Raw genomic sequence first — 19,498 nt, forward strand, 5'->3', positions numbered from 1 at the left:
TAATCAGATAGTGTAATGCATCACGTGTGGTCTCTCCTCTGGGGGTCAGCCTGTTTTTCCACACACCGCTTGTTTACCGGATTGGGCGACTGAGATGACAGGCCTCTGATATTGTGAGGCAGTAATGGGAACATTTGATTCTCACAGGAAGGGAGGTGGTTATGATTACTTAATTTGCACCGGTTGAGGTTCCAAATGTTGTGGGCAATGTGGTCCCCAAGCAGAGTCTTCAGTGACCTGGGCGCTTGGATAGATCAGATGGCTAAAATTAAAACAGGATGTAACTTTGCACATTCTTAACTGGGGAAAGTCTCTATACAACTCTTCTATATGAACAAAGTTGACCATGGGCCTTTGATACACCAAGTAGAAAATCTCGGATAAATCCAAATCTTAACATGAACTATAGCTCAGGGATCTCCAAGCTACAGGGGGAAATATTTGGTCCTTTGAGTAATTCTGTTGGCATCAGCAGGGCCGCTGCAAGCGATTTTGGTGCCCGAAGCAGCAGAAATGTTAATGTACTCTGTGTGCCTTCCCGTCTTTCCTTTCTCTCTTACCACTGTGAGTACAGGCTCCAGAGAAAACTACATGACGTAAAGGTTTTGTCAGGACATCTGAACTTCAGTTTGCTAGCGAATGTACTGCGTTTGTATGAACGGGCCTGTGCACAAAGTATCCTCGTGTGGCACAGAGATTACTACGTGTACGTGTGTTGTATCATTACTCGCATTGGCACACATTTCTGTAGCTCTTCTCCACTTTCTCATTGAAAACAGTTCTTTGGTCAGCTGCGTTAATAAAACATCAACACATATATTGTACAGTGCCATTCGATGCATTGGCCTCAGTGTGGTGCCCCTCGGAGACTTGGTGCCCGACGCATTGCACGTTATGAGTGGACAGGGAGCGGCAGCACTGGGCCTAAGGATTGGACTGTTGGTAATTTGACTGCAGGTTTACATTCCTATATATTCAAACCTCAATACCAGACATTTCCTCTGTCATTTTTTTCTGGCCAAATTGAATTATTTCAGTCTCTCCAGCACAGTACAGCTGTTAGTAGGGCTGGGACAAAATATTGGACTTGGATCGCAATACTTTGTACTGCAATTTAAGTATCAATGCTTTTTAAAGTATCGCAATACTTTCAATACTTGTGTTTGGAGGCATTTTTATCCTGGACTCCTTTGTTTTCCAGTTACAGCTCTTTGTTACATTTTATGTTAATGCACTTTACAAATTATAATTAGTTATTGTATCGCAGTATGTATCGGATCGGCCCCTGAGTATCGTGATACGTATCGGATCGTGACAAAAGTGGATCGTACCAGCCCTAGCGGATAGCGCTCGTTCTTCACAGATACAAAGTCCGGGTTCGATTCCCACTAGGGACAGGGCCTTTCTGTGTGGAGTTTGCATGTTCTCCCTGTGTCTGCGTAGGCTTCCTCCGGGTACTCCGGTTTCCCCTACCACTAAAAACATGTACATGTAACATGTTAATCCTGCGGCCAGGTGGTTCTGACCATTAGCCTGGCCTCACATCTGGAGATGGGTCCCCAAGCGTCATCGTACACTGGCAGCTCACTGCTCCTACAGGTTGCCCCAGTGACAATGAGGATGGGTCAATTGCAGAGAATGCAATTAACTTCTTCAGGTATCACTAACTATGTCCTCAGGTAAAAAGAAGGCTTGTTGCAACAAGTACGCAAATAAACAAACAAACAACCTTGTGTCTATAAGGATCTGTCAAATAATTTTACAATGAATGCATGTTTGATTAGTTTCTGTGCTTAGTAGAAGTGATTAGTGAGTGTATTGCATGGGCCCCTATAGATCAGCCACCCGTGTAGATCAAACAACTATAGAGCGTTGGCGATGATCCTACAGTGAGAGCAATGAGCAATGCTCTCTTGCACCACTTCTCCACAGCCTCTCGTCATTAGTGTCAGAGGTTATTTCTCTCTCAATCAAACAAAAGAAGTTTCCTCTCCAAAAGAACGCTTCCTTCTCTCCACATTACGGCGATGACACCAAGCACAGCGCTGACTGCAGCCGTGTTTCTCCCCTTAAGCAAAGTTTACATAAAGCCGCACTGGTCTTCCCCACATGCTTGAAGAAGCTCCTTGCAAAGACAGGTTAGCATCACCGTCAAAGTGTTTTCAGTCCCCTTGAGTAGGAAGTTTTATGCCATAACACCCTTGAGTCATGTATCCTCAATGAGTGCTAACAAAGGAGTTTCTTATTCAGGGCCAGGGCCTTCCTGCAGCCTAGATGAGCTAAAATTTATAGTTGCAACACAAGCTAATTTCTTATGCTAAGTATCTGCACTCTCCTTAGAAAGAAATAATCTTATATTGCTGTGTGCATACTGTATATGGTGTAGGAATAATAAAAAAGGGCATACTGTGCTTAGGCCGGACATTAGGCACATTAGAGGGCAGCGCAATGTTCAGGTGGATACCTTGTAGGGAAAGCCTTGCCAGTGTTTCAGGACTGGATCCATCTGCACTAACCTTACCTCTTTTGGTGCCAATTGCTCCTTGGTACCCGGTTGCTAGGGAGCTGTGGTGGGTGATGTGTATTATGTAGCATCTACAGTGCCTCTCGAAAGTATTCATACACCTATGAACTTTTGCACATTTTGTCATGTTTACAACCCTAAACATGAAGATTTTATTTTGATTTTTTTACTGAACATTCACACACAAGTAACAGACAACTGTGAAGTGAAAGTAAAATGATACATGATTCTGTTATTTTTCAAAAAATAGAAAAGTGAAAAGTGGGGCTTGCATAAGTATTCATACAGCATGAATGAATACTTTGTGGAACCCCCTTTTGCTGTAATAACAGCACAAGTCTTTTGGGGTTTGACTCTACAAGATTTGCACATGTAGAGACTGACATTTTAGCCCATTCATCTTTAAAAAACAACTCAAGCTCTGTCACATTAGAAGGAGAGCGTTTGTGAACAGCAGTTTTCAGATTATTCCACATATTTTCAATAGGATTTTGGTCAGGACTTTGACTGGGCCATTCTAACACATTAATATGTTTTTATTGAACCATTCCATTGTAGATTTATCTTTGTGTTTAGGGTCATTGTCCTGCTGGAAGGTGAATCTCCGCCCCAGCCTCAGTTCTCTTGCTGACTCCATCAGGTTTTCCTCCAAAATGTCTCTGTATTTGGCTCCATCCATCTTCCCAACTATTCTTACAATCTCCCCAGTCCCCGCTGAGGAAAAGCAGCCCCACAGCATGATGCTCCCCCCCGTATATTTGACACTGGGGATGGTGCACTCAGGACCATGAGCAGTGTTAGGTTTGCTCCATACATAACGTTTTGCATTTGGGCCAAAAAGTTAAATTTTTGTCTCATCTGACCAAAGCTCCTTCTTCCACATGGAGCTGTGTCCTCCATATGACTTCTAGCAAACTTCAAACGGGATTTCTTAAGGCCTCCTTTCAATAATGGCTTTATTCTTCCACTCGTCCATGAAGGCCAGATTTGTGTAGAGTACTACTTATAGTTGTCCCATGTCCAGATTCCCCCAGCTCAGCGGCAGGACTTCACAGCTCCTCCAGAGTTATCTTGGGGCACTTGGGTGCATTTCTTACCAGTGTCCTCCTTGTTCAGTTTGTTAGTTTACGTGAACAACAGCCATGTCTTGGTAAGTCTGCAGTGGTGCTATACTCTTTCCATTTCTGAATGATGGATTGAACAGTGCTCCAGGAGATGTTTAAATCTAGGGAAATCTTTGTATAACTTAACGCTGCTTTAAACTTCTCCACAGCTTTATCCCTGACCTCTCTGGTGCTTCTTGGCCTTCATGATGATATTTAGTGACCAATACACTCCGACCACAGCTCTGAGGGCCTAAAAGAACAGCTGAAATTATACTGAGAGTAGATTACACACAGGTGGCCTCTATTTAATGGTTAGGCCAAGGTGTGAACATTCTGGAGTCATTAGGAATGTTATAAAGGCAATTTAATGCACTCAGAAAATGCTGTATGAATACTTGCACGCCTCACTTTTCACTTTTCTATTTTTTGAAAAATAACGGAATCATGGATCAATTTGCTTTCACTTAACAGTTGTCTGTTACTTGTGTGTGAACGTTCAGTAAAAAAATCAAAATACAATCTTTATGTTTAGGGTTGTAAACATGACAAAATGTGCAAAAGTTCAAGGTGTATGAATACTTACGAGAGGCACTGTACTTTGGCCATAGGGCCGCGTTTTGAGTGCCTGGGGAGTAACATTAGTTTTGGTCTCATCTGTGTCTCTTTTGGTTTGGATTGGCTGATCAACGGGCTGGCATTTAGGCTATGTGGGAACGCCTGGTTGTTGCTGCCTGCTCTGCTTCCTGCCGTCTCTGAGGCGCTACCCCTTGGGGCTCTCATTAAAATTTTCTCATTATATTATATAGTTAATATTGTAAATAAACAGTGTTTAACCTGTTATCTGCCATCTTAGGGTTAGAGTTATTTTCTCCAAATTATGCATTTTCAAATCTCAAAGTGTATTGCCAGGAGAACTTACAGTCTATATGCCAATATATTACATCATTGGAAAGTCAAGGCTTTCTACTTTCATCACACTAGAACACAACACAACTTACATCACATTTGCAGTCCTGTCACCTTGTTGAGACAGTCGTGACAGGTTGCTGACTTAGTCGAGGTTACTTGTTTGTAACTTGTGGCCCAAGATAGTAGATATCTAGCTGTCTTCACATCTGTCTCTTAAATGTTCAGAATGTAGCGAGTGCAAAGCTGCGGTCACATCCCCTGTCATGATTGGCAGAACAATGAGCCGCTTTGACGCTCATTATCACCTTCTCGTGGTTTGTTTGTATTCTCAATACAGTTTAACCAGTCTTACTCTGTCACTGGAAGAGTCCAGGTCATGTTGTGGTGAATCTGGTTCAATCTGAGTCCTTTGTTCTTTTTCTTTTTTAAATGATTGTTGCTCAGTTAATTTGAGAAATATGGAATAGCAACAATAGCAACAATGCATTAGAACTTTCTTGTCACTTTGTACCATGAAGGTGCAAAATGATGTCACCGAAGCCTAAAAAGTCACTGTACCTTGAGAGGAATGGCCCTCAGATTGACCACAAACAGTTCAGGTGAGACACACGGATCTACTGGGGAGACAGCTGATGTATTTGTATATGCAATGACCACATTCTTTGGGGAAGGCCGTGACTGGACTGAATTATACCCAGACCTGTGCAGCACTTGTGGTCCATCTATCTTGGGCACGCTGTTAAGCTCAATCAACTCGAAACATTTCTGTCAGAGAGCGAAATACAAATTTACCATGCGTTGGAGGCCAACAGTGGTGAACAATATATTTGCGGCGATCTTTCAGTTTCTCACCAAAGCGTCACAGAACTGAGAGGCACATGCCCTGCTGAGAGAAACCTACAGGGGACGTGATTTTGATAGCGGAATTCTCCACCAACTAATCCATTATGAAATAATTGGATGAATAATGATTCATGGTGTAAGGGAAAATCGGTAGTTTGCCTTTCTTTCTTCTTGGAATTTCATTTTCCAGGCTTAAATAATGAGAGAATCGAACAATAAATTGGCTTGAAAAAGCAGCAATCTGTCTCCTTGGCTGCTTTTTACAACACACTTTGTTCTGTGACCTAGTCTGACACATGGAATGATCAGAGAGAGGCAGTACGGCACTCCGAGCCATAACATACGTATGATGAAGCACAATGCATGCCCTAAAAGTGTTAAATATCACAGTATTGAACGTGTGCACATTGTGTATAAAGGGAGTTCTGAGAAAGGCTTATTTGCTGGCATTTTCATTTTGTATATTTCACAATTTATTTTGAATATGCATCTTAAGACTGTCCGTGTTGGAGCCAAAGGTCAGATTGTTTTGTTTTTTTACTTTAACCATTTGTCTGTTTTTGAGTATTTCACTGAACAAAAAATACTGTAGTCTGCAATGCTTAGATGTTGCCTAATAACGGATATTTGAAGAAAATGTGAACATAATTCTGTTTTGTTACATTAAAGCAGAACTAATTAACTCATGCCCTTGGCCCATAAGTGCCACTGCAGGTGTCGTAGCATGTTGTGTTTTTTTTTACTCATTAATTGTCCGTGTGAGTAAACACAGAAAAGGAAGAGAGGGGATATTGTACATTGTGCCACAACTCAATGACTATTTTTTTTTCACTCAAACTTGGCTGTAAACAGGGGAAGTGGGGGTGCGGCAGGTTCTGCAGCACCCCCTGGTGGCAAAGCTTGGAAAATTACAATGACAATAAAATGATAGCTTATAAATATATCTGGTTGTTGTTTCATTCTGGTCCACAACATTGTATGCCTAAAGCCTTGTTTGGGTGAAGGATGAAGAGAGGTGTCATTTTAATGATTAAAACAAAATGTTTATTATTTTCATTGCATATTGGCCAATCAGATTTGTCTCGACAAGATTGTAACTCAGCCCACACATAAGATGGAGTTTCAGCGGTGCAATTGAATATTAAAAGAAGCGTCTGAACACAGCTCATCTCATTAATAGCAAGGGAAACTGCTGCTGTGTTACAGAGACTCTCTTTATACAATGTCCATGCACTATTGCACATATTTCATCTACAAACTGTTCACAAGTTTATTTGTGTAATGAGATATGTGCACGCTGAAACTGCGACCCATGTGCGCTCTCCCCCTCCCTGTCGTCCCTGCGTCTCAAAGTGCTCCTCGGTGAAGTCTTCGGGATGATAAAAGGTGTGCAGTAACACTTTATATCGTTGTGTCCCATTGGTCAGTGACTGTATAAAACTGTGGCCTGTTGTTTTTGTATAACAGATCAAATGCTAACTTTAGCTTGACTTCGAGCGCTGATGCTCCAGCTGCTGCAGAGAGGCTTGTTACTTTTCTCTTTGAATTAAAATGCAGCATATTTTTTGGAGATGATCCTCCCAATCTCGCAAGTGGGCGTCGTGATTTTCTAAAGACAGACACAGCTATAGTGGTCTGCAGAATACAGAGCCTGCCCCCCTCCCCCCCAACGTTCACTTAAAAGAACTGGCTCTTTGTGCCGACTCGTTCGCAACCAACCCATTACTCGTAGCCAAAGGTGAGAAGAGCGAACTCCTATTCACTCTTTTTCCAAAGTGCCACAAGAATTGCCACATTTCAGCAAGAATGGACAGGGAAAAGGAGTATCGAGAGATGCTATAAGCAACAACAGAGCTTAATGGTAGATGAACTGTGGCGGCGACTGCTACTTCCCACACTGGTCAGAGGGACACAGTGGATGAGTGCATGGAGGGATGTTATGAATTGTGCGAAACAGTGGGGGCAGAGAGAGAGAGGAAAAGTGTCGCCGGGTAAGTTGGGATGAATCTTATGTTTATGTATTTGTGTGATTGATTACTGCTGATTTATGTATAATAATTAACTTCTGGCAAGAATCTAATTTGATCTGAAGAGTATGCTACATAGTAAATGTGTAAGCATACTTGACTATATTATTTTTTATTATTTTTTGACAAAACTACAAACCACATCTCTTGGTCATGAGCAAAATCATATCAATACGCTCATTTACAAAATAACTATTCCAGCTATACCACAAATGTGCACCACTATTTTTATGACTGTATATCTTGATGAGGTCTGAAGTCAGTGGGCCTTGGCGCGTTTCTTTCTGCGCCGATCGAACAGTGCCATCAAGCTGTGCCGAATAAATTGGAATCCTACTGAGTCCAGGCAGGAGACCGGCTCGCACACTGTTCACAAAGAATACACAAGCATACAAGCGCGCCGCTATCTTGTTAGGTTATGTCCATCACAGCTCTATTCTGGGAGAAGAAACAGTTTAGGCAATTCCCCAAAAAAATGCTCCATGTGGGACTTTTGCAGCACAAAAGCAAGAGAGGTGCAATTTATCAGAAAGATAAGCAGGAGTAAGCTGGTTAAATGGCTCGGCGAGAGGCTCAAAATAAGTTTGGAGGATAGGAGTGGTATAGTCACAAAAAAAAAGAACTAATAGAAGTAGTAAGGCAAGTTTACCTTAGAGCAGTGGTTTCCAAACTTATCAGCCCGCGACCCCCAAATTCCCTCAACCAACAACTCGGGACCCCCACTGTAAAATAATTAGGATTTATGATAAACTATCCGTCCGTCTGATGGGGGGAAACTCCTCTTTTCATCCCGGGGACTTCAGGCCTCGGTTCCCGCTGCTGTTCTCCACAAAGTCCCACGTTTCTTTCAGGGTTCCTCTTGAAAACGTGATGCCAAATGTCCGTGATGAAACTGATGTAGTTAATTTCTCTGCAGTATTGTCATTTAAGGATAAAACATATAAAGCATTACAGCCGTGTTTAGCTTGCAGGTTTTTGAAGTAGATTTGATGGACACTCGCTCCGTCCAATGAAAACACGTGTATCATAGAGGGAGTTTGGGCAGGTGAGCCTGCGCCTCTGATTGGCTGAAGGGTCTGCTACGTCATAAGGCTTGTCATTGTCAGTAATATTTCTTAATAATTATCATCATTATATTATAAACAATCTGTGTAAAGTATTTCTTATGATGCCTGTGATTTATGGACAATATTATACATTTTATTTATTGTGTTTCTATTCAAAATAAATGTCTTGGTCATAATAATCATTCTACCTATATGTGTTTCTGTGCATGACATAATGGGCTAAACACATGAGTGCAGATTAAAGGTTCAGATCATTTATGTGTCAAAATGTGTCCTCTGCATTTGGCCCCTCCTTCGATGCCACTGGGGCAAACCAGAAGCAGTGGATAGGAGCATGTCGCACCTGGGGACCCAGGCTGATGGTCAGAATCACCTGCTGGAGTTCAGTGTGAATGTTTTGTCTTGAACAGTTGTACTGTGTGTGCAGATGAGCGGCACTGTAGCACAAGACAAATCCTCCTCTGGGGCTAATAATGTTTATCTATTCTTATCTATTCTTATCTTATCTCATCTTATCTTGTGTGTTTTATTAAAATATAGAAATGTAAACATATGACTTTATCAAATAGCAGCATATGAGGGCGTTGCATTATTTCTGATCTGTTTTGTGCAGAGGAACACCATCATTGTCCCCAATGAGGTATACTGTACATCTTATGAAGAGCTGCGGGGACAGATTTGCTTCATGGAGTTCTGGACAATCCAAGTCAGAGCTTGTCTAAGATAGTGTCCAAGTCTTTGGGTCCCTTTGTGAGCCAGTGTACAACAGTGAGATGGTCTATTTTAATGAGAAAATGTACACACTAACTTTTGTGTTACACTGACATGCGCCTGTGGCTTTCTCCTGTGAGCTCCATTGACAACATTTATGTGATCAACTGACCAACACTTCAGACGACACACACACCTGAAACCTGAAACTTGGCATTAATGAAAACTGTTAACTATGAGACTGATGTTTCTATTTATTTTATTATTGTTAAAAATTTCACTTAACCCGTGAGTAAATGTTTGTCTGATTAAGGTTTAGTGTTAATATAGCAGAGACACAACAATATTAAAATTCTGAGACATAAGTCATGAGAAAATTAATACAGGTTTAGATTCATTGCACTTTGATTAATTTTCTTTTCTTTTCTTCTTTCTTTTTTTTTTCAGTTTGCCGCTTGCAGATTTACTCAGTAAAAAGAGAACTATACACTCGAGTACAGATACTTCTACATAATATTGACTTAATGTTGACTTGAAAATTGTGATAAAACTCAAATAATAGTTAAAAATACAAAAAACTGGATACCAGGAAGAATAGTTATTGCTGTGGTAAATATATAAATAGAAGCAAATACATAAACCGCTTTCTTTTTTCCTTCTTTTTCTTATATCATTAAAGTCTATACCATTTACATCTTTCTCTATATTTTGTTATGACTCTTTTCGAGAAAAAATATGCTTTTGTCCATATAAATCACAGGCATCAGAAGAAATGCTTCACATCAGTATATTTCAGATTGTTTACAATATAATGATGATAATGACTACGAAATATTTCTGACTATGACAAGCATTATGACGTAGCAGACCCTTCAGCCAATCAGAGGCGCAGGCTCACCTGCCCAAACGCCCTCTAGCTGATACACGTGTTTTCGCCAAATCTACTTCAAAAACCCGCGAGCTAAGCACGGCTGTAATGTTTTGTATTGTGTATCCTTAAATGACGAAACTGCGGAGAAATTAACTACATCAGTTTCATCATGGACATTTGGCACCACGTTTTCAAGAGGAACCCTGAAAGAAACGCGGGACTTTGTGGAGAACAGCAGCGGGAACCGAGGCCTGAAATCCCCGGGATGAAGAGAGGAGTTTCCCCGCGTCACACGCACTGGAACCCGGCGCGGATCCGACGCTCGCAGCGGTCACCGGACAACGGGACGTACGGGTGACGCGGACTCACACAGCGATGGAAGTGGATAGATGAGCTCTGGAGTTGGCAGTGACGCATATGGAGGAGAAGAAGGACTCACGAAGACATCAATGGTAAGTTGTGCTTTGGTGTTGCTGTTGTTGTGAGTAGAATGGCGATAACCTAGCCTACCCCTATAATATAAGATGACAGTGGTAAATTGTGACGCTGCTGCGGTTGGGGATGTGATGCGTAATAGCGCGCGCTTGGAGAGCCTTTGGCACAGCCCGTTCAGTTCCTCCACAGGTGTGTGGCAGGGCTGAAGATCTGGGACTTCTTTATTGCACGGGGGCTAATTTTGCAACTTTGTGATTCATTTTTGACTTTTGGAATCGTCATCGCAGTTGGTCAGTTACACTACGTACAATGAAGTCGTTTCTGAATTGGGTTAAATGTAATGTACATACCCTCAATGGGCGCTTGGGGGCGTTGTTTTAGTAAACGTCTTATATGGTCGTAAATCAGGGATAAAACAAACAACCTCTTGTGTCGTATGGATTTGAAGGACTTGTCCAAAAGTTACTCAATGCCTGTGCTGTATTTACCTGTTTTTAATAAAAATATTTAGATAGTTACTTATTACTAACACTAGCCTACTAGATTGTCCTACTTTAGCATTAGTTTTATGCATAGACTGTTTATGACAACTCTCTCAAGTGCAGGGTTTCCACAGGGAATTAAAAAGCATTACAAGTCAGAACAAGAATTGTGTTAATTAAGATCTTAAATGTCATTAAAGAAGCATTATATTGGATTCAAACAGGCATTAGATCTAAATTTGTTGGAAAATTATGACATTGCTCAATTAGTTTTACTGTATAAGTTCACTGAAAATACCAAAATAATGGCCGTTAAAAAGTTGCCCGTTTTGTCCAATTATCTTTCCTTTCTTTTTTTCTCTGCGTTGGTGGTATTAAAATGTAATATTTGGGCATTAAAATTGGGGGTGTAATCTGTGAAATATTGCATTTCCACACTTGTTGCTCTTTGCTCTTCTCAGCTGAGAGGAGCGTCCCGTAGATGCGCCGCACTTCAAGTGGTATCGGTTTCTGGTATTGGGACCACGCTAATTCTTTGCCCGCCAGCCCGTTTCTCAAAATCTACCTCCAAGCGTGCTAGGATTTCTGCTCATTTTCAACAATCTTTCTTGTACCACAGAAAATGTTGTACTACTGATAACGCTTTTCCCCTGCATAGGTTTCCTCCAGGTCCTCCGGTTTCCCCTACCACTAAAAAACATGTACAATAGGGATGAATGATGTGTGTGCGTGAATAAAAGGTGGTGGCGCAGATGTGTGCACATATGACAGTCGTGACAGCGCTTTTGTCAGTCTACACCAGGGGAAACTGAAGCTACTTTCCACACCCGCGTGTGCAGTGAATGAACAAATCTCCGGCACAATGTGAGGCGCTTTGGATGAATTGTGTCATGTGAAAAGTACTACACAGACAAACTGCCAAACTTCCATTCCATTTCAAACAGTTCTTTTTTAGAATTATTTCATAAAGTTTTATGTTTTAAACATCCGAAAAACGAATTGCGATATCCCACTTCATAAATGTAACTGTGAAATACATTTCATTTCTCATTTGTTTTTTTTCTTAGAATTTTGTTGTATGTTTGTTGAATTTTGTTCAGACATTTCTCTGCCCTATTTCGCAGACTTTTCATTGGTGTGATGTGTTTTGTTCCATTTTTCCCATGTGTAATGGGATGCATATCACTGACAGTAGTAGCGTGTCGGTTTCGGCAACTTCTTTTTGAAACATACCCAGTGTCTCCTTCATTGTTGTCCGCTTCCTCAAACTAATCCTGTCTCATCGAGTCTTCGTTTAGCTGGGTCTTGTATGTTTTGGTTCTTCCTGGATTTAGTTCGGGGAGTGGTGCTCTTCAGAGTCCAGAGGCCCGGCCTGTAGATTCTTTTCCATATCCATCATGTGCCTCCTGCTGTGCTGCTGCAGGGCTTCTCCTGGGTCCTAATTCTACCTGCTATTGTCAGAAGCCATTTGAAGGCTTGTTTGCATGTGGCTGGCGCAAGTGTACAAGTATGGCAGACCACCGTGCAATTCATTCATATTAAAAAGTCCAAATGACGAGAATCACCATCATGGCAGGCAACGATTGGCATCATTTTCATTGGTGACAATCAAAGAGGTAATGAGTACGAGCATGAGCACAAGCATGTGGTTCCGAGCCAATACCCGATACTGGTATCGCAACACAATGTCTATCATATGTGTCTGCACGTCGCCATAGCCAATCGTATCATCATATCAGATGATGTATGACATACGTGCTGTAAACATTTGAGCTAAACTATTTAGAACACGGTCTAAAGCTTGATCAAAAGATGGAGTCACTGCTGCCATGTTGGATCTGTAAATAAACTTTAATTATTATTATTTTTATCCATAAGCAACTAGTAGCTTCCATATGTCGAATAGTGCATCATCGTCTTGCCGTCCCTCCTCGTTCTGTGATTGGTCCCCAAGTCCATGCGAAAATTTCGGCCATGGTCCCCAGGCTGCTGTGCAGTTCGAAATGATTCGAGCGCACACAGCAGTATGGGTATTCCCAGGCTAGTCCTTCCCTACACTTTGTGGCACTTTGAACCATCACACAGTGAAGAAAAGAGCAGCTCGCAATGTGACATCTAAAGATCTTGTCATGGTGTCTGGATGTTGCTTGGGCTTATAAGAACACTGAGGACCGTTGTCATTGGACAGCGATGTGGATAAAGTCACTGTGTCCACTGCACAGCGAGATTAGAGAGCGCAGGGTGCACGGGGCAGGCTGAGGCAAACAAGATGGGGGACTGTTCACAGAGGAGAAGACCTTGATTCTTACAATGAGGTCAGCAGTGTGGATGGACCTCTGAGACCAAGCTGCTTCTAGACACTAGAGCAGATCAATCAACATTCAAACCAAAACCAAAACAGGCAACTTGACCAACAGAACAAAACAAAACAGTCCAATAGTTTACGAGCATTCATCTGTCATTTGTATGAATATTGATTATTGATTGACTGCGGAATTCTTCCGCAGTCAATTATTGGTTTTCATGTTCTTTATTATTATTGATTGACTGCGGAATTCTTCCGCAGTCAATTATTGGTTTTCATGTTCTTTATTATTATTCCTCTTCCATCTTTTTCCCGATTTTCTAGAGCTTTCAGCACCTTCATGCTTTGTGCAATTTATGCAAGTTATGCATCAAAACGTTCCGCATGTTGAGGAGAAGGGTGCTATTACTTTTGGGACTTCTGCAATTTACGTTTTTTCCGCAATCGGCCAAAATGTCGGAGATTTTTCCCATTGACTTATAATGGGGCTGCCGCAAATCCATGCTTTTCTGCACTTTTTTCTGCATTTTCTGCAATTTCTGCACTTTGTGCATGTTCAGCTTCTGCAACTTGTGGGTTTTGAGAAAAAATTGTCCTTCTGCAGATTTCCATTTTTTTTATACGGGAGTTTGAAATGTTTGCATTGGTGTGTATGGGGTGAATCCAGCCAATGGGGCGACTCCAGGCCTTTCAGCCATTTGTGCAGCTTCTGCCAATCAAGCACTGAGGCCATTTCAACAGTTTGACCAGTTTATGGAATATAAAAGTTGATGCAACATTAACAATTTATGCAAATTAACCACTTTATGGGATTTAACCAGTTAATGCATTTTAAAGCGTTTATGCAACTGAAGAGTTTATGCCATTAGGATTTATGCATTTTAAAGCGTTTATGCAATTTACATAATTTATGCAAATTAACCCATTCATGCATTTTACCACTTTATGCAGTTTATACAGTTTATGCAACATGACATTTTATGCATTTTACCAGTTTATGCAAATTTGAAGAGTTTATGCAATTTCTGCATTCGCTTCCCGCATTTCCGCAGTCAATCGCAATGGCGCAGCCATTGCATTTCTAGTTCCTCTTCCATCTTTTTCCCGATTTTCTAGAGCTTTCAGCACCTTCATGCTTTGTGCAATTTATGCAAGTTATGCATCAAAACGTTCCGCATGTTGAGGAGAAGGGTGCTATTACTTTTGGGACTTCTGCAACTTACGGTTTTTCCGCAATCGGCCAAAATGTCGGAGATTTTTCCCATTGACTTATAATGGGGCTGCCGCAAATCCATGATTTTCTGCACTTTTTTCTGCATTTTATGCAATTTCTACACTTTGTGCATGTTCAGCTTCTGCAACTTGTGGGTTTTGAGAAAAAATTGGCCTTCTGCAGTTTTCCAGTTTTTTTATACGAGAGTTTGAAATTTTTGCATTGGTGTGTATGGGGGAATCCAGCCAATGGGGAGACTCTAGGACTTTCAGCCATTTGTGCAGCTTCTGCCAATCAAGCACTTTCAACAGTTTGACCAGTTTATGGAATTTAAAAAGTTTATGCAATATTAACAATTTATGCAAATTAACCACTTTATGCATTTTAAACCGTTTATGCAACTTAAGAGTTTATGCAACTTAAGAGTTTATGCAAATTAACCCATTCATGCATTTTACCACTTTATGCAGTTTATACAGTTTATGCAACATGACATTTTATGCATTTTACCAGTTTATGCAAATTAAGCAATTTATGCAATTTGAACAGTTTATGCCATTTCTGCATTCGCTTCCCGCAATTCCGCAGTCAATCGCAATGGCGCAGCCATTGCATTTCTAGTTATTATTATTATTATTATTATTATTATTATTATTATTAGTAGAAGTAGTATTAGTATTAGTATTAGTATTAGTATTATTATCAATTATGTAGGATGCCCTTACTGTCCAAAACCCTTACAGTTATACAAGTTTGAAACTGACAAAGATACTCCTTAGCTTTCTGGAATTAAAGTGGGATTCAAGCAAGTTGCCTTCCCATTGTATCTTATCAGTTGTTTGCACAATTTAATGCCACAGCAATTTTTTACAAAGTGCCTTTTCATAGTTGACTCACAAGTGTTGCAATCTGGATCGCAATTTTCACTGCGCTTCAAGTACACAAGAACAAAACTTAAGAGTCATGGACCGCACATCAACAGGAAAGGCGACATGGGAGCACCGACCTAAGTTACGTCATGTTGAAGGGCTTTGTTTAAGGAGCGGTCTGATCATGTGCAGTACGATATGCTGTATAAAGCACAGTTAGAGGGCTCGGGCTTGCAGTAGCAGAAGTTGAAAGCGGGAAGGGGGAAGGCAGTGGAGCTAGCACAACGCTGGGAAGAATACCGGCCCTGGGGAGAAGTGCTGGTGCCACGATGACAGTTTTAGGGCAACCGAGAGTTATAGATGAGTATCGGATGCTCCCCGTTCATCGCTGTGGGGAAAAAAAGTGATGATGGAGGGACAAAATAGAATACCTCAAAAGGATTATATGTAAATAATTAGAAAATTTAATTAGGTGAAAACAAAGATATGAGGAAGAGAATAAGGAGCTTGCTCCGCGGTCATGATGATGAATGGATCGTGCTGTAAAGCGCTTCAAATGGTTAAAAACAAAATTGCAATACCAAAGAAGGAAACAATCTTTCTGTCTAGTCACTGTAAAATATAGGCTCTTGGAAGTCAGTTTGATCATATTTACAGTTCAAGCATTCAGTTTCCATGTGTTTTTTTTATTTGACTTCACTTCACTTAAGTTTGTGCAATAATATCTTTACTTGCTATGTTACATATTGGAAACTGAGCCACCCACTTTTTGAGATGAGAATACACATTTAGAAATACAGTATATCATAGTACATGCCAAATTGAATAGCAAGGCATTTGTTCCAATATTCTTACTATGTGGTGCCCAGTGCGTTTTTACCAAAGTAGGTCAAAAGCTCTGAGTTGTGGACCGTTACTACTAACAGCAGCTGAAGCATACTGAGAAGTATCCACCAATTATATGACTGACAAGTTAACCTTTTGTGTTCACTGCTCTCTTTTGTTTTCATTAAATATTCATTATATCACATCATGTGGGGGGGGGGGGGGGGGGGTTCTTGCTTTGGTCTGGAGGATCCTATACCTCTTTATGGTCCTCAGCATTACCGGGGTCTGCCCTGCTGTATGAATAATAAACAATGGTGAATGAGTAAACATTGCAGCATGTGGATCTATGACAACTTGTTTATGTACTGCAGGCTCTTTTGGTCTTGGTCTTAACAAACTCTTCAGAGCGCAATCCCACCTCTCACCCCTCTTTACATCCGAGAAACATGAATACTGCCTGTGCACTTCCAGCCATCTTGTGTCCTCACTTTAGAATATGAATTATTGCCTTTGTTTCTGAGGATGAACCTGCTCTTATAGATTTAAACAGGTTAAGAAAAAGTGTAATTTGTGTGTTTTAGCAAAACGGTGTGTGTTGCTAGGCATGGTTAAAGCAGTACTAAGTAACTTGTTTACCTTAATAAATCCTTTTCATAGTCCCTCAGGGGGTAATACAAGTGCTTATGGGATGATTGGGGGTCTTTCATCTCCCCCTGGTGTCTCTGGCCAGAAAACCACAATTGCAACTTTCCCTGCTCCGACCCGACACTAATGGAATCACGAAGAAGAAGCTAGCAGGCTAACGGGCAAAGCTAACTGCGGGCTAGCGCCACTTAAACAGTATTTACAGCCAAGTTTGAGTGGAAAAAAATGATCTCCATTGTGTAATTGGATGTACAATATCCCTCTCTCCCTTTGTCTTTTCTGTCAGCGTAGAATTTACTCTCACGGACAATTAATAAGTAAAAAATTGCAACGTGCTACGACACCAGCAGTGGCGCTTATGGCAAGAGTAGGGGCAAGAGTTACTTAGTGCTGCTTCAATCACTGAACAATTTGAATTATTTTGAGGAGTCAAATGAGCAACCGGGAGGAGGAGTAGGAAGTAAAATGCAACCAAACATGCGTCAAATGGGCAGTTTATGACCACTTACTACAGTGGTGTGGCTTGCCCCCCCCCCCCCCCCCCCCCTTGCTTGTGGTCTTCCAGTGGTGCCCATTATGGCAGGTCTTTTGAACAGTCGATCTGGGCAGAGAATGCAGCTTGATGATTGGTCAATGGGCCTTGGTTTGATATGGCTGAGCTACAGGAGTAAGCTTACAGAAAGGCAGCGCTTCAATGAAACAGTCACACAACAGATTTTTTGGCGAGGGAGAAACATTATATCGGGCTCAAACATTTGAACATTTACTTTACAAACTTCACTTTTAGCAGTTGTGTGAAGTATTTTCAGTGTCAGTGCCCGCAGCACATCAGCCGTCAGCAGAACAGAGAGGCAGTGTGGCAATATCAGTGTAATATTTATGTTCAAATATGAACTTCAATAAAGTTCAGAGCCCAAAGCGACTCGGGCGTGATTTCTCTGTAGAAGCATGTAATTCTGGCATTTTATTCTGACACACTGTGACTTCAATCCCTTGTCATTTTGCTCTGTGGCTTCACCCACAGTGACTGACACCATACCGCAATGTTACCATGCAGATAGCACGCTTTACAGCTGAAAGGGAGTGGTTGTAATAAGTTTGAACCAGTTAACCTTTTCCCATTTGTTGTATTCTTTATGACACAAAGTTGCCATGGAATTACATTCGACATGTCTTTGCCTGCACTGTGTATTGAAAGAATGTTTATTGCATAATTATGTGTATTGTGTGTATTGATTGATGTATTGTACATAGTCATTATGTATACAGCTTTTTCTGTGGATGTCTCTGAGGAGGAAATCAGCACCTCAACTGAACACTTTGCTATACTCATGCAGTTCATGTTTACCTGGACACTTTTTTTTCTTTTGCTTTTAATAATTATGTTTCAGTGTTTTTTTTCTCATTTTGTAAGGGATAGCTTTTTGTGCAATTTTGAGTTAGTCTGCAATCACAAGTTAAATGGGGATGAGGGGACCAAAAAGGGGATAAAAAGGAAAGTGTGATGCACGCAAACAAGTACGAATATGTAAATGCAATGCAACACTTGAATAAAGGAAATGACACAAAGTGGCATATGGGTAGGCAGTAAGATGTGTGTGTAAACATAAATTTAACATTGTACTGAATACATTTTCTGCAATGTGAATTTTGCATCGCTTGAACAGAAAACACTGTCAACCTAAATACTTGCTTCATCCTTTTCATTGGTTTTCCCTGTTGGGAAAACTGTGCTTTGCGTTAAATTCCCTTTGCTGTTAGGGTTCCTGCTGGGCTATCCTCACAGACAAGGACATGACCGCTCGGACGATGGACAGTTTTAATACAGCGCTGCGTGGCTCTGTGGGAACAACAGTAGCCCCTACAGATAATATGACCAGCAAAATGAACAACATCCATTCTGCTGCAGTGGCCTAGAGGATGACATGTGCCAACAGGGGCCTCTGACAGGGTTTATGGTGCACCCTACAATACCTACTACTGATTACCACTATAGAGTTACTTCACACATCCCTATGAGCTGAGGAGGAGTATCGATCCTGTTCTTTGAACTGCGGTGACTTTGATTATTTTTGCTTACATTGCAGTCTGCGGTGCTTCAGTCGCAGCAATGGTTGGCATGGGAGGATGAGTACTCAAAATTGTTACTTAAAGGTGCATTATATTATTATTATTATTTTGCGTCATGGCGACGCATAAGCAAGCAGCAACCTCACTCTCTCTTTGTACAGCAGCATTTTTTGATTTTTCTGCAAACTGCATTTGTAATTTTTGTGTCCCACATTATTTCACTGGATACTTTTGTACATCTTTGCCATGTTTTTGTGAGGTTCAGTGGATGTTTTATTGCAGAGAGTGCGTACTTGCCTTGATGGACCCTTTTTCTTTCTTTCTAAACAAACCGCTAGCTGATGAGCTAAAGACATTTTAAACATACACATTTCTTCTTCTGAAATGCGGAAGAACCCCCAAGAGGCCCTACACCTGTAGCACAGTGGAGGCGTCACAAGAGGCGCTACAGGAAACAAAAAAGGGACAAAAGAGGAGAAAACTGTTGTGGTGCTGATGGAGCTGTGCAGGAGGAAAATGAAGGAAGAGGTTGAGGAGCTGACCAGTAGGGGACAAACCCAGGAAGTGGTGCACCTTTTCAGAAGAGCACTGAA

Source organism: Gobius niger (assembly GCF_951799975.1).
Source record: "Gobius niger genome assembly, chromosome: 1".
Lineage (NCBI taxonomy): Eukaryota > Metazoa > Chordata > Actinopteri > Gobiiformes > Gobiidae > Gobius > Gobius niger.